Genomic DNA, 22,822 nt, shown 5'->3' with positions numbered 1-22,822 from the left:
TTATTGATATGGTTTTGCTTATTTTTATTAATAAACGCCTTTAAATATAGTACCACCAGACTCCAACAGATTTTTCTCTCTGCTGGTCTGACACCCAGTTACGGCGTACGTTACAGTATGATCATGCACTTCGGTAGAAGGAATATAGGGATAAAGTATTTTCTAATCATGGAGAAAATTCAAAATTCAGTCGTATAAAGGGACTCAGGCATCCTCGCGCAGGATTCCCTAAAGGTTAACTTGCAGAATGAGTCGGTGGCAAGGAAGGCAAATGCAATATCAGCTTTAATTTGAGGAGGATTAGAATAGAAAAACAAGGATGTAATGCTGCAGGTTAAAACGATGTGGAGGGGACATTTCCGATGGCGAGGGAGTTCAGGACCAGAGGACAGTGCCACAGGAAACACAGAAAAAAGGTTACTGTCCATTCAGAACAGAGGTGACAGGGAATTTGTTTACCTGGAATGTAGTCAATCTGTAAAACATTTTGCCACAGTCAGATGTGAAGGGCAAGTCATTTGGTATTTTAAATGTTGGTAGATAGCTTCTTGATTAGCCAATGCGTCATAGTTTCCAGGGAGAAGGCAGGAGAATGGGGATGAGAGGGATAATAAATCAGCCATTAGCAGAGAGACTTGATGAGCCGATGAGCCTAATGGCTTAATTCTGCTCCTCTGCTTTTATGGTATAATTATGTTTCCTACATCCGCATCCAATGTGTTAATGGTATATCCAGGAACAAGTGTTCTTCAATACGAATCCGTATGATCACCCACTCGACTTAGAATTTCAATTGTACATGCAAACCTTGGACATTATTGTCTGCCTTCACACGCAAACCATTTGCCACGTGGTCCTGGATTCTACTGGATTTTTCTTTCATGTCGGATCTTGTCAAAACACTTTCTGACGCACACGGCGCCAATGATCATTGAAACGATTTCATTAACGCAGCTGTATCGAAGGAGAGGAGGCAGGGGAAGTTTTGTTTTTTCGCAAACCCGTTTCTAATTCCCTTTGCAATCATCCCACATTAACAATTCTAAAAATTAGCGATCAGTCCCAGCCAGTTTAACCAAGCAAATACCTTAAAAGAATTAAAGCTAAATAGTTTTATTCCTTCAGAGTTAAAAGTGTGATTTACTTTAAATGTAATTTTGATTTAATACAATTCGACTTGATAACTAATTGAACCGAATAAATAGACTGTTTACAACATATCCGAGCCCCATGATAAAGCTGCAGGTGTTGTAAGAGCCCTCAGTTAGAGGGACACGAATTTCAGTTTGCGGAGCTTAACCAGCGGCATTTCACCCAAAACACTGAATGTTTAATGTACGAGGTATAAGAGGTTTCTGAAAGTGGCCACCCTGGAGGCAGAGAGATAAAGAGTGGCAGGGAGATCCAATGTATTGAAAGTCGAGGAGGACAAATATTGAAAAGATCCTGGAACTGTCGCGGAAAGGGTGTAGATCACCCATGATTACATCGGGAGAGACTTAAGTTATCCGTCCCTATTCCCATTTTCTGGCGTTCTTGACCACCGGACAGACAAGTAAATTCTCGAAGTGGTGGTCCGTGTACGGATTCGGTGTTTGCAAACTAACAGCTCTATTTTTTTGTATTGAAGGAACACACACAAAATTCTGGAGGAACTCAACAGGCTAGACAGCATCTATGGAAAATAGTACAGTCAACGTTTCGGGCCGAGACCCTTCAGCTTTAAAAAAATGTATATTGTTCCTACATTCATTGCAAATATTACTGAAAGCCAATATTTTTATTTACGACAGCACACAGTCTAAGGCGAAAAAAATGAAGTAATTAGCAGCGGGGAAATAGTGGAGTTCTAACTAGTGCGTGGGCATGCATGTCCTTTTTGACTCATAGCTAGTTCCATAGCTTTAGATATATCGAGTTAGATTTTTAATCACGGTCTTCAACTCCTGCCTGAACTTGCGTTGGGTCATTGCGTAGATACACGTGTTGGCACCGGCGCTGACACGCGATGAGCAATAACCCCACCTCATTGGCGACGGCCGATGGGTTGGTGAGATCGTTGCTCACAAAATTGACTGTGACTCGAGTACAGATGAATGTCACGGTTGCCGTCGTCCAGAGGAGTATGGAAGTGCCCGACACGGTGAAGAGTAGGACGATGGACTTGCGCCGGCTCTCAGCCTCACTATCCTTGGCATCCTGTCCCTTCAGGCGCCGACGAGCCCGGCTGGCCGCTACGATGTTCCTGACCGTCAGCCCGTTCAGGAGAAGAATTACAGCGAAGGGGAGCAAGGGCAGAGAGATGCTGCACATCCAGGTGAAAGCCACCCACCAGTTGGAGGTGAAGTAGGCGGATCTTGGCCGACATCCCCAGTTCATATAATCCATGACGTAGCGAGGCTCGTACATAAACTGAAAGGGGATATACTTTAAACAGCTCAGAGCGCACAAAGTCACAATAACCACGGTGGCCGTCCTCTCCGTGCAATATCTGAGCCTTAGTATCGGACAGCAAATGCTGACAAAACGATCAAAGGTAAAAGACATGGTTAACCAGACGGAGTAATCCAGGGTGAGTGCCCGCAAGTGTACATAGGATGGACACACCGCGCTGAGGGAGAGAAAGGAGTTAGGTGTGTAATAAATGTAGATTTCTCGGAGCACCACATGAAAGATAAGCACGAACAGGTCGGAGATCGCCATCGCCATCATGTAACGCGTTATTCCTCTGGTGAGACCGCAGTTTCCCCGGTACAGGATCGCAGCCGTCAGCAGGTTCGCTGGGAGAAGCACAAAACACAGCGAGATTATTCACTTAAAACAGTCGCCAAGTATAATAGTGAAGGACAAGAAGCAGTCTACTGGAAGAACTCAGTGGATCAAGTAACACATGTTTGAGGAAAAAATGCCAGCGTTTTGGATCGAGGTCCGACATCAGAATCAGGGTTCTGAACCAAGATTTCGCAGTGCCTTTCCTCCCACTGATGCTGTTTGACTGACTGTGATTTTCCAGCAGTCTCTTGTTTTTTTAATAGTGTCGAACTCATTAGAGACGCATCGCTGCAGAGAATCAGATGAATTATGTCATGAAAGAAATCCCAACATAAGATAACATTTGACTTTAACGTTGATACACGTAGTGCCGTTCACTAAAATTGTATCATACTGCGTGGACACAATTCCGTCAGCTCATCTAGTCTCCCCCGGTCATCAAGTTCCCAACCTCCATTAATCTAATACCAGTTCTTTCGCTGGTCTCTTATTTACCGAGGAAGGGTTAATTGGAAGGGCCTCCGCAGCTCCGTCTATTTATATTTCATACATAGGAATGGTTTCGGTTGTCATTCCTTCACTTTCTGTCACCCGGCAACATCGCCACTTGTGCCTTTCAGTCTCTCTTGTTCGACACTTTATCACAGAGTGACTCCTTTCACTGCCATACAACTCCTCGACTCTATTGTTCTGTATGCCATGTGTTCTCTTCACCCTTCACTACGACGTCAATCATGTTTCCTACCAGTTAATGTCACCCTGCTTGCAATCTCCCTTTTACCCTCCTTCCCTTTTCCCTTCTCCATTGGCACTCTCAGTTTTGCAATTCCCAGGTCTCTGCTCTCTCCTGGTTTGATCCCTTCTCTTTGATCCGTCCAATACCTTGTGCTTCCAATTCAATTCACTAACTTTACTTTCTTCCGTTAAGCGCAGCATCCATCTTCCCCTTGTCCATGCCTTTCGCCATCTGGACAATGATCTCCTGTTCGCTTGCCTATCCATTTGGATCATTGGATTATACCGTTGTAACATACCCTGCTAATGACTTTATGCTGGAGGTGTATATTGTGGACAGAACAAGCTCGCACATAGCAGTAAAACAAGGATTACGTAACCACTATGATATTAGACGGGGAGGGAGGAGAGTTGGCATACTCTGCTCTCCTGGCCCCATCTCACGCCACATCTTTGTCAACAGAATCACCGGAATACTGCATATTTTGTACGCCATATGGAATTGGAAGACTGGTAGTGTTCTCCCAGCACGGTATCAAATTTAAGTGAGTTCGGGCGTACAGAGGGCTGAGAAAAACTTCGTGACATACCAGCGAAGGTGCTACCATTAATAATGAAATCCTGCGTTTATTATTGTAATCCACACTGGAATCGAAAGTGAAGTTTCTCGAATCACATCCTGTAATTGGCGATCCGCAACCAATCGGATCAAGCACCCACGTTCATAAACAGCCCGATCTGCAGCCTTTAGACAAGGGCTCTAGACTTGGTAGTATTTATTGAGAAATAGCGCGAAACAGGCTTTCGAACCGCACTGCTCAACGAACCCTGACATAATCCTAGACGAAATATGGGACAATTTACAATGACCAACTAAGCTACTAACCGATATGCCTTGGTACTGTGGAAGGAAAGGGGACCACCCGGAGAAAATCTCACGTATATCACGGGGAAAAGGCTGGATTGACATCCTAATTCTGTCGCCCCGAAATGTAATAGCGTGGCGCCAACCGCTACGCAACTGTGGCGCCCCTTCAAAGCGAGATATTGAACCAACAATTTTGTGCCAGATCACCCTGGAAGGATGGGTATGAGGAACCATTACCCAGGGAGGGAGGGAGAGGGAGAAAGATTGATATCTTGTTAGATAGCTAGATAGCAAGTGAGAGTGCAAGAGCGAGAGAGAGCGCGAAGAAGAGAGAGAGAGAGAGAGAGAGAGAGAGAGAGAGAGAGAGAGAGAGAGAGAGAGAGAGAGAGAGAGAGAGAGAGAGAGAGAGAGAGAGAGAGAGAGAGAGAGAGAGAGAGAGAGAGAGAGAGATGAGAGAGAGAGAGAGAGAGAGAGAGAGAGAGAGAGAGAGAGAGAGAGAGAGAGAGAGAGAGAGAGAGAGAGCGAGAGAACTCCAGCAATTTACTGGCGTCCCAGAAGACTCAGGACGGGGAAGATCCCCTTTCGAGAAGGAACGAAGCAAACATAAGCAGCAAAGATGACAAGGAAACCAGCGAATCTACCGAGCAGACGCGGTAATAGAGAGCAGGAGTTTATGAAAACGACATCACAATATGGAACATAATGACAGAGCAGCGACACGTTAGACGAAGATGAAGCTTACCCGGGATCCCAAAAGCCGCCAGAATCGGATAGGAAATTTCTTTCATATGCAGAATTGGTGGTCGTCCCATTCTGCCACGGCTACAGATCCAGGGATCCAGGATCACAATGGAACAAGCGAAGCACCTCGGTTGTCATTAGTACCTGCGCCAATCCCCCACTGGGTACTGGGAGTGACGACAGAATGAAATTACTCACGTGCTGTTTAGCAAACATTTTTCCCTACAGAATTGAAGGCTCTTCATCCATATCTTCGATGGAGGAATACCTACGTACAAAGAGAACAGGAAACCTTAACCGACCCGTTTCTCGATCCAAAGTGCAATGTCCTCGTGTGCAAGACGCTCCATTCACAGGTCCGCTGTCACGGTTGAACCCGAAGGATTTTATCACGGCATATGTGAAAAAAATCTTACTTTATTATATTTGTATCTATCGGAGAAAGGGTGGTTCATATCACAAATGCTTGCTAAAATCATATTTTAATAAGCCAGAATAAGGTTAGCATTGGAACTCAGAGAATCGCAGCATCAATTAGATGTGCTGGGTGGCAGCCTTACTAATTCCACACCACTTTTTAATATCAGATCACAGTCAACGTTATACCGTCATCTCACAACAACGCCGTCAGAATGTTCTCATTCGATTGGTTGCTTTGTTAAAATGTAAAACATAGAATTGCTGGAAATAATCAGCAAGCGCTGCTTCTCTGGAGGGAGGAACGGTTAATCTTTCAGGTACATAACCTCCCATCAGAAATTAGTGAATATCTGCAGGTGAAATCAGGCTCTCTGTTGGAAACTTAAAGCGAGGCGATTGAGTACGGGTGGAGTAAAAAAACAGAGCAGAGGCTCTTAAACTAGAACTTTAATCTCTTAAAGATTAAACTAGAAGAGCACAAAAGAAGACATTTTGGAAATCGGACGTACCGAGGATGCGGGGATAACAGCATCAGAACAGATGGAACAGAGAATTAACAGTCGATGGTTCGGGCAGAGACCCTTCATCAGTATTCGAAAGAAAAGGGGAGGAAGGCAGGATACGAGGCGGAGTTAAGATGGCGGTAAACAGCGACTCCTTTCTTGCATCTTCGAAAACAGCTCTATTTCAATCTTTAATATCTTTATTTTTCCCTTTCAGGTTCATTTGAAGACCCGGACCTGGATTTACACGCAGACTTCTGTTCTTTCCGGGAATGGGACCTGTTCTCGGGGTTTTATGACGGGTCGTTGATGTATGACACTCCAAGGCTTGGCCTGAGAGTCCAGCTAGAATTCGAAAGCCCAAGATCTCGGGGCTCTTAAGACCAATTATATGAACATTGAATTTTGTGATTTCAGGTTACTGAAACCCGCACGCTCAACGGTTCACATTTGTTCACTATCCCTTTGCTCACCTTTACCAACCTTTCCCCGTTCCATTTGCCCATCAATCATTTTCCTAACCTCTGGGGTAGTAGTGATCTCCTCAGAGATGACAGTGACCCACATACTCCTTTCTGGTCCCCACAATCCCTCATTCAGCCTGAGCATAGCATTGCCCAATCTATGTGCTCCCTCCTGGCCGGTAGAGAATAGTTGATTCAGTGCAAGTCAGAGGTGGACAGAGTGTGACGGGAGAACATGCAGTTAAAGACTTATCATGGTCATAGAAACATACAGCACAGAGACTGAACCTTCGGCCCTAGTCCATACCAAACCATTTAAACTGCCTACTCCCATCGGCACCATAGCACTCCACACCACTGCCATCCATATACCTATCCAACTTCTCATACCAAGCTTGCATGCACTACGTTTCTTGGCAGCTTATTCCGCACTCTCATTATTCTTTTCACCTTTCAACCTTAATTCAAAACTTCTGGTTGTAGTCCCACCTAATCTGAGTGGAAAAAGCCTGCTTACATTGACCCTATCTATACTCCTCATAATTTCATATACCTTTGTTAAATCTCCTCTCAATCTTCTAAGTTCCAAGGAAAAAAGTCCGAACCTATTTAATCTAATCAGAATCAGAATCAGAATCCTTTATTATCACCAAGTATGAGGACACATACAGGGAATTTGAACAGCGATAATCTTATAACTCACGATTTCTAGACTTGGCAACAAACTTGCAAATTTTATCTGCAGTCTTTCAAGCTTCTTTGCATCTTTCCTGTAGGTGGGTAACCGAACCTGCAAACAATACACTAAATGAGGTCTCACCACTGTCTTATACAACTTCAACATTGCATCCCATCTTCTGTACTCAATACTTTGATTTACGAAGATCAATGTGCCAAAAGCTATACTTATGACACTATCAATCTGCGATGCCACTGACAATGTACTATGGACCTGTTTTCCCAGATCCCTTTGTTCTACCACACTCCTTAGTGCGCTACCAGATTCGGTGTAAGTCCTATCCTGGTTGGTCTGAGCAATGTGCAATGCCTTGTACTTGTCTATATTAAATTCTACTTGCTATTGTTTAGCCAATATACAGAAAATAAGCAAGGCTTCGACTGGACAGCGAAATCTGAACTTGGAGTGAGTTGCTGGATGGCACGTTCTAGTCCCGGAAACTTTTACAGCAGTCCTAGTGCAAGGTACGAATATGCTGTTTGGCCAAGTTAAACAATGTACTGTAAAGACAGGGTGTAGGGATCAGAGGCGAGAGCCAATTTCACTTGCTTTCCCACTACTTTCACTCCTCTGTCTTTCTGGCTATGAAGACTGCCCCTGGCTGCTCCATGCCCGCAACTCTGATGGACTGATATTGAGGCTGATATTTGTTATCCGGAACATCAGAATGAATATCCATTTGTGGAGCCAGAAGAGATGGAGGAGATCGTAATTATTTTTTCGATCTTTATTTACTCAGAAGGCAGGCACAATATCTATGGAAGTGAGACAAAGTGGCATAACTCCGGGGTTATGCTCCGGGACAGCTGGGCAGCTCCGGGGTTCATATTTTTGTTTCGGAATGATGTTGCTCACTTTTATTGTAATCATGATTATGTGTTTTCCCTTTCTCTGTGCATTGGGTGTTAGTGTTTATTTTTTTTTTAAATTGGGTTTCTTACTCTGTGACTGCTTCTAATTCTCAAGTTTAAATAATTTATACATTCTTTAATAATAAATGTAACTTGAAACCTTTGAAATATCTTTGCTAGGGCCCCAGTAATTTCTGCACTTGCCTCCCGCTGGGTGCGAGACAACACCTTGTCAGACCTTGGGGATTTATCCACCTTCATTTGCCTCATGCCAGAAAACACCTCAGCCTCTGAAATCTGGATAGGGTCCATGAAGTTTATGCCACTTTGTCTCACTTCCATAGATATTGTGCCTGCCTTCTGAGTAAATAAAGATCGAAAAAATAATTATGATCTCCCCATCTCTTTTGGCTCCACAAATGGATATTCATTCTGATGTTCTGGATAACCAATTTTGTTCCTTGCAATCCTTTTTCTCTTAATATATCTGTAGAATTCCCTGGGATCCTCCTTTACCTTGTCCGCTTGGGCAACCTGATGCCTTCTTTTATCGCTCCAAATTTCTTTCTAAAGTATTCTCTTGTGTTTCTTATACTCCAGAAGCAACCCATTTGTTTCTACCTGCCTATACCTGCTATGCACCTCCTTTGTTTTAGAAACCTGGAGGCTTAATATCTCTTCATGACCAAAGTTACTTACAGCTGTCATCTTAGCCTTTTATTCTGACAAGCACATGCAAGTTTGCACTCTCAAAATTTTACATCCCCCACCCCCAAAACGGGTGCTAGGTCAAATATAATACAGACTGATAAAGGGCAGATAGAAATTGAGAGGGTTAATAAAACTGGGGACAAGGAATTAGCGGATGAAAAACATGAACGAATACAGAGAAAACATGAATAGACATTTGCGAGTGGCAATGAACACAAGGATCCTGGGTTTCTGTGCCATGACTCTGGAAACACTTTGTAAATACCTCCTTAGGGTTGAGAAAGTGCATCCTTCCAGCAAAGCCTAAGGCAATACTTTTTGAATGTCCATTATTCAAAAGACATAGCTGAGTAAGGACAAGCTTAAATAGGACTTAAGTAAAGTTTGAGAAAATCTGCAGATGCTGGAAATCGAAGCAACACACAAAAATGCTGGTGGAACTCAGCAGACCAGGGAGCATGAGCACGAGCCCTGATGAAGGGTCTTGGCCTGAAGCATTGACTGTTTACTCTTTTCTATAGATGCCACTTGGCCTGCTGAGTTCCTCCAGCATTTTGTGTGCAAGAAAACAAGTTTTTGTTAAGAGAAAGAGAGATGTCTCGAATGCCCTGCCACAGCAACTGGTGGAAATAGATGTAATAGTAATGCAGAGACATTTAGGCAGAAGCCCAGGAATGGAAAATTGACAAAGAGTTCTGGTTACATGCTGCTGCTAGAAAGTTTGTATAACTTGTAAACCTTTCTCTATTACCGCATAAATGTACCTTAAAATATAATCGGATCTTTATGTGTCCTAAAACTAGATAAAGAGAACCCAATTAAACACATAACACAAAAATACAATACTTGTTTATTTATTTTATTGAGAAAAATGATCCACTATTACATCTATTTGTTGGAAAAAGTATGTGAAGCTCTGGCTTCTGCAAAAGTTATTTGGAGTTCGGTGTTCCAATCAATGAGAGGAGATTGTAGGTGTGACTGTAGAAGCGCTGTGCCTCATAAAAAAAGACGCACAAAGTCAGATCACTGACGCAGCCTGCTCTTCTGAAGAAAAATCTGTTTTTTTTTGCACCATGCCTTAATCAAAACAACTTACGGAGGACTTTAGAAGAAGAATTCTGTAATGGTGCTGCGGAGTAGATACATAAGAGATGTCAGCGGTAAGTTTTTTTTACACAGTGAGTGGTGAGTGCATGTTATGTACTATGCAGAATCGGCTAAGTTTTGTATGATTTTCTGTTCAAAGGCATTGGTGTTCCAATAACAGGTCATAATGCAGTCAGTCAGCACACCTTCCATCACACACATATAGACGTTTGCCAAGGTTTTTGACGACATGCCGAACCTTTACAGACACCCGAGGAAGTAGAGGTGTTGTCATGCTTTCTTCGCAATAATATTTATTTTATCAGTCCAGGACAGGTCTGCTGAGACAGTGATATCTAGGAATTTAAAGTTGTTGACTCTCCACCTCCTATCCTCCAATGATTCCTGGCTCATGGACCTTGGCTTTCCCTCTCCTGAAGTCTACAATCAGTTTCTTGGTCCTGCTGACATTGAGAGGTTGTTGCTGTTGCAACACTCATGTAAATTTTCAGTCTCCTTCCTGTATGTTGTTTCATCACCCTCATTGATACAGCCTACAGCATTGGTGTCATCAGGAAACCTGCATATGGTGTTTTACCTGTACTTAACAAGAAAGTCATAGATGTAAAGCGAGTAGAACGGGGGCTAAGTACACATCCCTGCAGTGCTCCTGTGCTGATGGAGATTGTGGAGGAGATGTTTTTGTTAATCCAAAGTGACTGTGGTCCACAAGTGAAGAAATCCAGGAAGCCAATTGCACAAGGGAGTAACAAGGCCCAGGTCTTAGAGTTTGCTGATGAGTTTTGGGAGGATGAATATGTTAAGGGCTGACCTGTAATAAATATAGAGCATTCTGTTGTATGCATTTTTGCTGTCCAGATGTTCCAGGATTGTGTGAAGAGCCAACAAGATAGCATCTGCTGTAGATCTAATGATGGTCTTTTAAAGGGCAGTTGATTAGAGTTCAGGACTAGCATTTTCTGATCAGAATATACGGTAAGCATGATGAATTTCAGTGTCTTTGAATGCAAGAATTGTATGGTTTGTCAAAATTATAAAAAGGGATTTGAAAAAATTTGGAATTTGGATTGTTCAGTATGCAGATGATACTAAGATAGGTGGTGTTGTGGATAATAAAATAGGTTTTCAAATCTTGCAGAGAGATTTAGGCCAGTTAGAAGAGTGGGATGAAAAAATGGCAAGATGGAGTTTAATGCTGATAAGTGTGAGGTGCTGCATTTTGGTAGGACAAATCAAAATAGGACATACAAAGTAAATGGTAGGGCATTGAGGAATGCAGTACAACAGAGTGATCTAGGAATAATGGTGCATAGTTTCCTGAAGGTGGAATCTCAATAGGGTGGTGAAGAAAGCTTTTGGTATGCTGGCCTTTATAAATCAGAGCATTGAGTGTAGGAGTTGGGATGTAATATTATTTTGTACAAGGCATTGGTGAGGCCAAATTTGGAGTATTGTGTACTGTTCTGGTCACCGAATTATAGGAATGATGTCAACAAAATAGAGAGAGTACAGAGGAGATTTACTAGAACTTTACCTGGGTTTCATCACCTAAGTTACAGAGAAACGTTGAACAAGTTAGGTCTTTATTCTTTGGAGCGTAGAAGATTGAGTGGGGACTTGATAGAGGTATTTAAAATTATGAGGGGGATAGATAGAGTTGATGTGAATAGGCTTTTCCCATTGAGAGCAGGGGAGATTCAAACAAGAAGACATGATTTGAGAGTTAAGGGGCAAACGTTTAGCGTTAACATGAGGGGGAAATTTACTCAGAGATGATGCTTTCCAGTTCCTATAAATCTGCCAACAGAACCTCATTTATATCTCTGTGGAATGGACCATGCTTACTCCAGCTGTTCACTGATCAGGGTAGAAAGGAGTCAAAATACTTTCCTGAAATTATGTCAGCAAGAAGTAGGACCAGGACATGACCAGAATAGCCTCAGTCTCTATCTTAAGCCTGTAGTGAATCAGTTCTTCTCTGCAGCTGGAAGGGATCACATCAGAAAGGCAGAGGCACGTTCAGTCCTTGTGAGGACAAATACAGGCAGGGCTGTATTTGAGTGGGGGCATGCTTTTCCTAGGGGGAACAAAACAAAGCGAAATAGGTATGTGGGTGATAGGCAGATGGAAGCAGGTGGGGGAGCTCTATGAATAATGGTTACGAAAGGTGAGGAATATAGAAAAGGCAAACAAAGGGAGCGGGTCTCCAGGTGGACTAGGGGTATAGGACATGATCACAGTTTGTTACTAATTCCCAGAAATTTGCAAGTTACTTGTGTTGTAGGCTACCCAAGTGGAACATGAGATTTTAGGAATTGATTTTCCAAAATTTGCTATTTTACATATGGACATTCTGTTTGTAATAAAACGTATCAGTTCCACAAAGCACTGGTCTTGTGATTCGGTATATTCATTTATCCAGGGCTTACACTTAATCTAAAATAAACAACATTTCCTGGCTCTGTCAAATATATTCTGGTGCTAAACAATGAACCAGGCCAGCTGTCAGATCTCTTGATCGGTAAGCATTTCAGAAATATTGACAATAAGTTCCTGACATTTACCACATCATTGCAGAGGGATAGGGGCAGACGATTATAGTAAAGTGCTAAAATTTATAGTAAAGTGTTAAACTGGAGTGTACAGTGTTTGATACTATTGGGTAGAAAATGAGGACATAAATCTGGTACAGAATACTAAGGAAAATACACTGAAGTTTGCTTCAGGAACAGTTGCATTAGGGTCTGGAATTGTTTGTCCTACTGATAAGTAGAAAAGATGGTAGAGTGAAGGAACCATGGTTGTCAAGAGATGTGAGCTATATAAGTTAAGAGGAAGAAAGAAGACTAAAGAAGTTTAGGAAGCAACAATCAGAGTAGCTAGAAAGGAGCTGAAGAATGGACAGGAGAGTAGGAAGGGCATGCAAAGACCTTGGCAGGTACGATTAAGTAAAATCCTGAAATGTTTAACACCTATGTGAAGAACAGGAGGATGAATAGAGTGAGGATAGGATCAATCAGGGATATGTGGAAACGTGCCTGGCATCTGAGGAGGTAGGTGTATATAATTAATATTCTGCTACAGTATTCACCAGAAAGAGAGACCATCATGAATGTGATGTTATTGTAAAATAGGCTGACATGTCAACATTAAGAAAGAAGTTGTGCTGGAATTTAGATAGATAAAGACGGAATATTCCCCTGGTTACCATGGGAAGCGAGGGAAGAGATTGTGAGTTTGTGCGTCTTTGGTGATTATCTTTGTGTCCTCACTTGCCACAAGAGTAATATCAGTTGATTTGAGAATGGTAGATAAAAAGGGAGTAGGGTTAACTTTTGGAATTTTTGTCTAGTTAATTATTGACTAGTAGATCATCTTTCAATGGTGGGCAAATTATTAGAGTAAGTTCTTAGAGGCAGAAGTTATAAGCATTTAGAGAAATATAGATTGATTAGGGGCAGTCAGCATGACTTTGTGAACGGCAGGTTATATATCTCATGAACCTGATTGAATTTTTTGAGGATGTGACAAAGCATGCTCATGAAGGTACAGCACTGGATATGGTGTATATTAATTTAATAACCAAGACAATTGATAAATTTCGCCATGGTAGTCATATTCAGAGGCAACGAGACATGGGAAAATTGTTTGTGTGGATTTAGACCTGGCTAACCCATTGAAGACAGAGGTTGGTTGTAGCTGGTGCATATTCTGCTTGCAGATTGGTTAACAGTGGATCCCACAGGGAATTGTTTTGGGACCCCTTTGATTTTTGTCCGTTGTAACTTTTTATAAAATAACTTGGATGAGGAAATAAAAGGTTGTGTTAGTAAGGTTTTAGATTATACAATCATGGACTTCTAAAGTTAATTCTTTCTTTGACACATATTCTTGCTCTGTTTGTAGTTCCATCTTCCAGTATCTATACTCTGTGCATTTATGGTTTTATCTCAGGTCCCCAAGCAAAACTTCTTCCTTCTCTACCCTCCTCTTATTTTGAAACACCAAGTTCTTGGCACTCTCTAGAACACTGCATATCGGTTACTTCATCAGTCTAAATTCTGATAGAAGGTTATCAACCAGAAAGATTAACTGTACCCCTCTCAAATTTCCAGTCACCCTTTCTTTCGCCAAATTTCCATTTTTCTGTCTTTTGTCTAAATGTGTTAATCTTTGTGTGAAACAATTATACGTAACAACATAAAATATCTAATAGGAAAATTCTAGTGACATTGTTGCGGAAGAATAGACTGTAACTTGGACTGTGAGGTGAAATCAAAGTGCAACATGTCGTGGTCCGCGGGCTCCGGACTCCGGCTGTCCCTTGTTTCGGTTGGACTAAACCATAAACACCTGACGCTCATCTTGTTGGCTGGGAATATAAGTGGCCCTGAGATTGAGTGTGGTTGGGTGGGTCATCTTGTCAACCTTCCCTGGCAAGATTCACATGGAGCAAATGGCTGGTGGAGCCTGGTACGGCCACTTGTCATCTTTAGGCTGCGTTGGAGAACCATTGCTTCTTGGAGCCTTACTGTTAGTAGTCGGAGCTGTCATTGCGATATGGATTTAGCCGTTTCCCGGGCCAGCTGGGTTGCCATCAGCCACTCCGAGCTAGGAGGGGATCCAGTTGTTTCTGTAGCCAGCCAAGGTTGCTGGCCATAACAGCTACTCGGAGCAGCCCCGGTGCGGGGATGGAACTGTCGGACGTTCTTCGGTGTTTGCCTCTTCCTGTCCTTGCCTCGTGGGGTAAGTTGGGCCGTCCTGCCGTTGCTCTGTGGGATAATCTGTCTTGTCTTGTCCTCACCTCAGTGGGGTAAATCAGGCCGCTCTGCCGTTGCCCTGCGGGGGGAATCTGTCTTGTCTTGTCTTTGCCTCCGTCGGGTAAGTCCTGCCGTTCTGCCGTTACCCGACGGACGGTCCTGCCCCACCTTGGTGTTGAGTGAATGTTGAGACCCGGCTTGTCGAAGGAGAAGTCCCGCTCTATGTCTATGTTCTGTCCAGTCTCATGTTAGTGTCTTGTGAAAGATGAGTCCCGGCTCGTCGAAGGAGAAGTCCTGGCTCTATGTTCATGTACAGTTCCTAGACTGCCTCCAAGCTCCAGCCAAGCCTCGACCACAGCCTCAAGCCTCTAGCCAAGCCTCAAGACCCCAAGTCTCTAGCCAAGCCTCGTCACGTCCTCGCCTGGTTTTGGGGGTCCGAGCCCGAGGCAAGACACAGGTTCTGGGTCCTTGTCCAGTCTCGGGCTCGGAGTCCACCCCAGGCTCCTTGTTCCCAATCCCTCGTCCTGCCCTGTTCCTAGCACTACAGTGTCTGCGTCCTGCATTTGGGTCCTGATACAGTACCCCCATATGACACAACATGGAATCGCTCAGACCCGTCTCGTGGGCTCTGTAACTCAGATTCCTTGAAGTCCAATGTTAACAGTGAACTTTAGAATTAGAAATGTAATTTGTGAATATAAACGTGGGAAAGAACACTAACAGGAGAAAAATCTGCAGGTGCTATATACTTAAGCAGCACATACAAAATGCTGGAGGAACTCAGTTGGCCAGTCAGCATCTATGGAACAGAGTAAGCAGTCGGCGTTTCAGGCACAGACACTTCAGTAGGTATTGTATCTATTGTATCCAGTGCTCCCGGTGTGACTTCTTCTGTATTGGTGAGACTGGACGTAGATTTGGAAGGCCACTTCAGTGAGCACCTACGCTCTGTCCGCCAGAAAAAGTGGGATCTCCCAGTGTCTACCCATTTTAATTTCAATTCCCATTCCCATTCCCATTGAGACATGTCCATCCATGGCCTCCTCTACTGTCGCAATGAGGCCACATTCAGGTTGGAGGAGCAACATCTTATATTCCGTCTGGGTAACCTCCAACCTGAACATCGATTTTTCAAAGTACTGTTTATATTCACCCCCTTCTCTATTCCCCATCCCCCTTTCCCTCTTTCACCTTATCTCCTTGCCTGCCCATCACATAACTTTGGTGCTCTACCCCCTTTTCCTTTCTTCCACGGTCTTCTGCCCTCTTCTGTTAGATTCGCCCTTCTCCAGCTTTTTACCTCTTTCACCAGTCAAATTCCCAGCTCTTTACTTCTCCCTTCCCACTCCCAGTTTCACCTCTCACCTTGTGTTTCTTCCTCCTCTCACTCCATATTCTAACTCTGACACCTCATCTTTTTTTCCCCAGTCCTGCTTTAGGATCTCGGACCGAAACGCCGACTGTACTCTTTTCCACAGACGCTGCCTGACCTGCTGTGTTCCTCCAGAATTTTGTGTCTGTTGGTGGAAAAGAACGCATTAAATTTCAGATTTCACTGTGTTTAGAATTTTTCGACATCAATCATAACAGCCGTCCTGAGAGTGGAGCACATTCTGCTCCAGGACAATCGCATCACATTATATCTTGCAACGAGAGTCTAGTCAGTAAACAGTAGTTGGCTTCCTATCCCTTTTCCACCGAAAGGTCGGTGAAAATTCTTCAATTCTGCGAAAACAAATATGTTTGTTAAAAAGGCTGTGACTAATTTCATTGCTCTATCACTCCCCGAACCCACTGGAGGATTGGTGCGGGTATTAATGAGCATCCGAACCGTGTTGCTTGTTTCATTGTGCTCAGTGCTTTGTAGCCGACATTGTGGCACGTCCAGAATGGGACGGGCTCCAATTCTGTACGTGAAGGAGATCTCCTATCCGATTCTGGCAGCATTTGGTATACCTGGTAAGCCCTGTCTCATTGCTCAATGTGTTGTCCTGTCTCATTTCTACACATGGTTCTGTATTCTAAACCCCATTTCTTTAAACCGCTTCAATACTCAGCTATCGCTGGTACGCGGCAGTTCTAATGATTCCCTTGCCCTTGTGCTTTCGTTGCTCTTTCCTTTTCGCTGAAGGGAACCTCCCCCGTCTCCGAGCCCGCGTCAGCTAGTAAAGATTAGAATTTCCACTCCCTGTCCCCCGTAATGATTTCTTCAGGAACATCCTGCAAGGTCCTGCACAGAATCGTGGGCATAAGGTTCATTCTACTCCCCTCGAAATTCAGTCACAGCTACAGCCTGTATATCACGATGGTCTTCTCGCTATTGTGAGTTCACAACTGCGGATTGCACCGACTTTTTGGTGCAGTACTAGGAGGCGGTACATTGATCTTGGTACCATGCTTCCAATTTGGTTTGGTGTACGTAAATTTATTCCGTTGATCCATTAGAAAATGTATGGGTTTGTGGAGAAGGAGGGAGGTTCATGTCAAAGCTTCATGTCGCCGTCCGTTATCAATGCAATGATTGTCACTTTATTACGATTTGGAGGAGTTTGCTGTGCCTAACCTATTCACTTCGAATATAACATCGAAGGTGTGATGCAAGGCTACCCTAGAATCATACCCAAAGGCTTTTCAAGAGCTCCCTTAGTCTCAACCAAATGGATAGACAATCGTCCAAAGCATAATTCGGCAGACAGCACAGTTTGTGGTACGGCACAGTTGGTCGATTTCAGTGCAGCAACGTATGGTAGTGAGGATTTACAAACGAATGAGGATAATAATTGTCAGGCCAACGTGCTTGAAGATGCGATCGGAGCAATTGGATCAACAGGATTCCAAATTCATAGGGTCGTAAAGTCACACGACGGGCAAAGTCGCCCATCTGTGATAATGTGGTAATCAAGACAGAATGAACGGCACAAGTAACGTTGGAGCAGGCTGAGGGAACATAACATAAGAACATAGGAAGTAGAAGCAGGAGCAGGCCAGCTGGCCCGTTGAGCCTGCTCCGTCATTCAATAAGATCATGGCTGATCTGGCTATGGACTCATCCCCACCTGCCTGTCTTTCCCCCATAACCCTTGATTCCCCTTGTGTGAAGGAATCTTAAAGGGATTCCAATTTGACTGCAGAAAGTCAAATAGAAGGAGGTAATGAAGACGATCATTAACTGTACCTGCTCCGGCTAGACGGGTCATGTTGACAAACGTTCAGCACCGTCTCTCAGTCGGAGTCTCCATTATTTGTCTCAATTTGAGTCCCGTGTTGTTCGCCCACCCTGTCAAGCATAACATTGTTCTTTCCAATGCACCCCTTCTGTATGAATGCGACATGCTAACGCTTGCGTCGGTATTCTTCAAAAAACAGCTCCAATAACAATGTGCACTGACTTGTCTTTAATAAGGTCACTTTATTCCTGTTACACTTGGTGGCTGCTTAAATTGAGACACATCAATGTTTTGTGTTTCTTTTCAGCGAATGTGGTGACGGTTGCGATCCTGTACACCGGAAGGTGCGGTCTTTCCAAGGGGATCACGCGTTACATGATGGCAATGGCGACCTCCGACGTGCTCGTGATAACCTTTCACGTGCTGCTCCGAGAAATCTACAACTACTATTCCCCCAACTCCCTCTTGTCTCAGAGCAAAGTGTGCCCTACGTTTGTATATGTGAGGATCGCAGCCCTGGACTGTTCCGTCTGGTTAACCGTATCCTTCACTTTTGATCGTTTCGTCAGCATTTGTTGCCCGAAGTTGAGACTCAGATATTGTACGGGCAGGACGGCAGCAGTGGTTATTTTGTCCTTGTGTGCGCTGAGCTGCTTAAAGTACATTCCGTTTTACTTCATGTACGAGCCTCGCTACATTATGGATAACGTGAAGTATGGGTGTCGGCCTAAAGCTACCTACTTCACCTTCATCTGGTGGGAGGCTTTCTCTTGGATGTGTAGCATCTCTATCTCCTTGCTTCCTTTCGTTCTAATCGTTTTCCTGAACGGGCTGACGGTGAGGAACATTATAACGGCCAGCAGGGCCCGCCGGCGCTTGAAAGGACAGGATAGTAAGGACTGCGAGACGGAGAATCGGCGCAAGTCCATTGTCTTGCTCTTCACCGTGTCTGGTACTGCAATACTACTGTGGACAACGGGAGCTGTTACTTTTATTTGTACACGAGTAACAATAAATTTCGGGGGCGGGAATCTCACAAGCCCATCAACCGTCGCCAGTGAGGTGGGGAACTTTCTCATACGTGTCAGCTCCTGCGCCAACACCTGCATCTATGCATTGACCCAAAGCAAGTTCAGAGATGAGTTGAAGAAGGGGTTTAATAGTCTGACTCGGATTCCCATGAAACTGGCAGGACTGACGAGCTAGTGGCAGAGACCGAATATCACGTCGGCATTCGCGCCAATCCCCGCAATAAGCCCCGCATTCTCTGCCCTCAGATCCCGCCTCCGCGGATTTATTGAAAAGGGACTTCATGTGTTTTATCCTGGAAAACCCGTGAACCTGATTGTCGACGCGGATAACTGGGATCTATTTCCTGTCACGGGCCACATTTTCTCTGCAAGAAATCCCAGCTGCTATTTAAGAGTGACTTCGCTACTTTTAATTTTTTGTCTAACGCCAGCAAAGAGAAATATCCCGTGCACCATCATCAACCAGAGTTAAGGGATGTGCACGCCTAAGACTGACGCAACGCTTCTACCGTATGCCTTCTGCACTTTTCCTCGCATTTCTCGGGTCGTTTTGTGCGATGTACTGAAATAAAACTATATTGCCGTCAAACTCATCATTCGCATAGCGCGCACTGCTCCCCCTCTGCTTCCTACTAAAGATCCACAGACCTTACTGTCCGTGTAGGCCTATTGCCTCTGCCTGCTCCTGACTACCTGAACCCCTGTCCGCATACCCCGATTTCGTTCTATTCCCCTCGATTGAGTCCCTTTACACAAAATCCGTGAAATATCTCATGTTCTTGATCTCCTCAGTGACTTTCAATTCCCCGACCCTGACTGCCTCATTGTCCCCATGGATGTCCATTCTACATGTACTTCCATCCTTGATCAATAAAACTTTAAAGCTCTCCGCTTTCTTCTCAATAAAAGAGCCAACTAATTCCCCTCCACTGCTACCTTACTCCGCCTCGCCGAACTGGTTCTCATCCCAACATTTTATTCCTTCAGCTCTACGCACTTTCTCCAATCTCAAAGTGTAGCCATCGGCACCGCATGGGCTTTAGCTATGCAGACACTTCGTTGGTTATGTAGAACAATCTATGTTACAAGCTTTCCCTGGGAAAGTTCCCGAACTCTTCCCACGCTGCATTGACGACTACATTATGGACCTATGCTGAGCTCGTCAATTTCATTAATTTTGCCTCTAACCACCCCCTTGCCCTTAAGTTCACTTGGTCTAGGACACCAGAGATGTCATCTTTTTTCAATGAACAGGATTTCCCTTCTTCCATTGATGCTGCCCTGACTCGCATCTCTTCGATTTCCCGATCATCCGTGCTCACTCTATCTTCCCGTCGCCCTAACAGTTAAGAGTTCCTCTTGTGCTTACCTACCAACCGTCGAGCCTCCGCATACAACACATTATCCTCCGTAACTTCCACCATCTCCAAAGAGATCTTACCACCAAATATTTTCCCTTAGATCGCTCTCCGCTTTCTGCAGGGATCGTTCCCTTCGTAATTCCGTTGTCCATTCGGCCATCCCCACTAATTCTCTCCCGAAACATATCCCTGCAAATGCGAATCTGTGGGGTCGTTTAGTGTGTCCGTTGCTCCCAATGCAGCCTCCTCTACATTGGTGAAACGCGATGCAAATTGGGGGACGTCTTCATCGAACACCTCCAGTCTATCTGCCAAAAGCAGAATTTACTGGTGGTTAAGCATGTCAGTGCATTGCCTCCTCTTGTGTCCAGATGTGGCCACCCTCACGGTGGAGGAGCAACGCCTTATTTTCCGTTGAGTAGCCTCGAACCTAATGGCATGAGGATCGATTTCTACTTCCGGTAAAACTATTTCCCTCTCCCTCTCCACTCTTCTTCTATTCCCCACTCCGATTGTTTACCTTTTCTCGCCTGCCTATCGCCTCATTCCCTGGATTTCCTCCTCCTTCCCTTTCTCCCATGGTCCACACTCCTCTCCTATTAGATTCTTTCCTCTCCAACTATTTATCTTTTCCACCTACATATCACCTTCTAGCTTGCTTCCACCACCCTCCCCACCTTCTCGGTCTAGAGTCTCTCCCTTTCCTTCCCAAAATTGAAGAAATGTCTCGGCCCGAAGTGCATTTCTATAAATGTTGCCTAAACTGCCGAGTTCCTTCAGCATTTTGTATGCGTTGCTTTTGCATATGTTGAGTGATCTTTGCAACTTAATCTATTCATTTTACAATACGGTTGCTGGTTTAGGAACAAGGAATCCTAACACTATGCCAACTCCTTCAGATTAGCATTCCATGTTCATTTGCCTATGGGCTGGACATGTACAGCAGAAAATAGAAACAGGATAGTCTACTTGTTCCATCAAATCGACTGCCCATTTAATATCTTCCTTCTAGTACTAATCTCTCACTCCATTAACCTTCCAATTCAACGGATTGGAATATTTACCAACTTCAACAGGAGTCCACTCCTGGCCGTATCTTCTCATACCCCCTCGCTTTACCATTTGGATTGGCCAGATCCATGGCGGACCATCTGATGCGCTGGTATTTCTCCATCACGAAGTTTATGTATGTAAGTGTGGAGTTATTGATAGAAATAGAAGAATAACCTGATGCTGGGTGCAGTACTCTGACACTTGAATTCACAACTGACCAACTTCTCCATGAGATTTGACCCAATTTTGATTTAGAGTCACTGCGAATCTCGCTCTCGCACTGTAGAGAGGGGGGTAGCATTGGTAAATTACAGTACAAGCGCCAACTTAACTAGATATACCAGTTTTGCAACCTTTCTGAAACTCGCAAAGGAATCTCTGGCTAGAGTAAATGGGCATTAAATGCTGTTGGTGGTGTAAATCACCGGACATGTTGCTTCTATGCTGGGATTTCAAGCTTTCAGCTAATGTCTCCATAAATGCAGAGAATGTCTCTACATCGATCACTCACTGAAAGAGTGCATTTCAGCTTACAACTACCCTCTGTGTTTGAGAACAATCTTGCTCGAGTTCCTCACAATATACATCGTTCCTATGTCTCTTCTCTATCCATCATAAATCAGGAAAACTGCAATGTGTGCCCCGTCAACACAGAAAAAATTCTGGAGGAAGTCAGTAGGCCAGGCACCATCTACGGAAAAGGGTACAGTCGAAGTTTCTGGCCCAGACGCTTCCTCAGGACTGGAGCAAAATGATGAGTAGTCAGGGTAAGAAGGTGTTGGTAGGGGAGGAAGGAACGCAAGGTGATAGGTGAAAATGGGAGGGGGAGAGTGGGGAGAAGTAAAGAGCTTGGGAGTTCATTAGCTAAAGAAACACAGGGCCGGAGAAGGGTGAATCTGATAGGAGAGGACAAAAGGCCATGGGAGAAAGAAAAAGGGGAGAAGCACCAGAGAGAGGTGATAGGCAGGTAATGTGATAAAGTGAGAAAGAGAACTGGGAATGGAGAATGGTGAAGCAAAGAGAAGGGGCATTATTGGAACTTCGAGAAACTGATTCTCATGCCATCAGGTTGGAGGGTACCAAGACAGAATATAATGTGTCCAAACAACACACGGAAAATGCTGTAGTAAATTACTCCCCTGTTTTCCTTCCTCTGCCCCACCAATTCCCATGGTTTATTTCTCCATTAGCTTACGTCTACCACGCAGTACCCACCAGGCATCAGCTTGTTTCATCTGCCTATTCACATGCCTATTCGCCTGGATGCCTTCCCCCTAAGAAAAGCAAAGACACTCATCCCCCTCGATCGCCTCCACAATACCGCTGCCGTTGTGTTCACTAGAACTGATAATAGTTTTGTCATCCTGGTAGGGCCTCTTTCAGCCTGCAGAAAACAGCTGATTTATTGAATTACAAAAAGTTCCCAACACTCCTTTTCAAGTTATCCTGCATTTGCTTTAAAGTTGACTATGTCGCAGTTGGTGCTAATTTGCACACAGCTCTGAATCCGGCACTGACAATAATTCGCCGGTCAAA

This window comes from Hemitrygon akajei, chromosome 2 (assembly GCF_048418815.1).
Source record: "Hemitrygon akajei chromosome 2, sHemAka1.3, whole genome shotgun sequence".
NCBI classification, from domain to species: domain Eukaryota; kingdom Metazoa; phylum Chordata; class Chondrichthyes; order Myliobatiformes; family Dasyatidae; genus Hemitrygon; species Hemitrygon akajei.
This window is presented reverse-complemented; position numbering follows the sequence as displayed.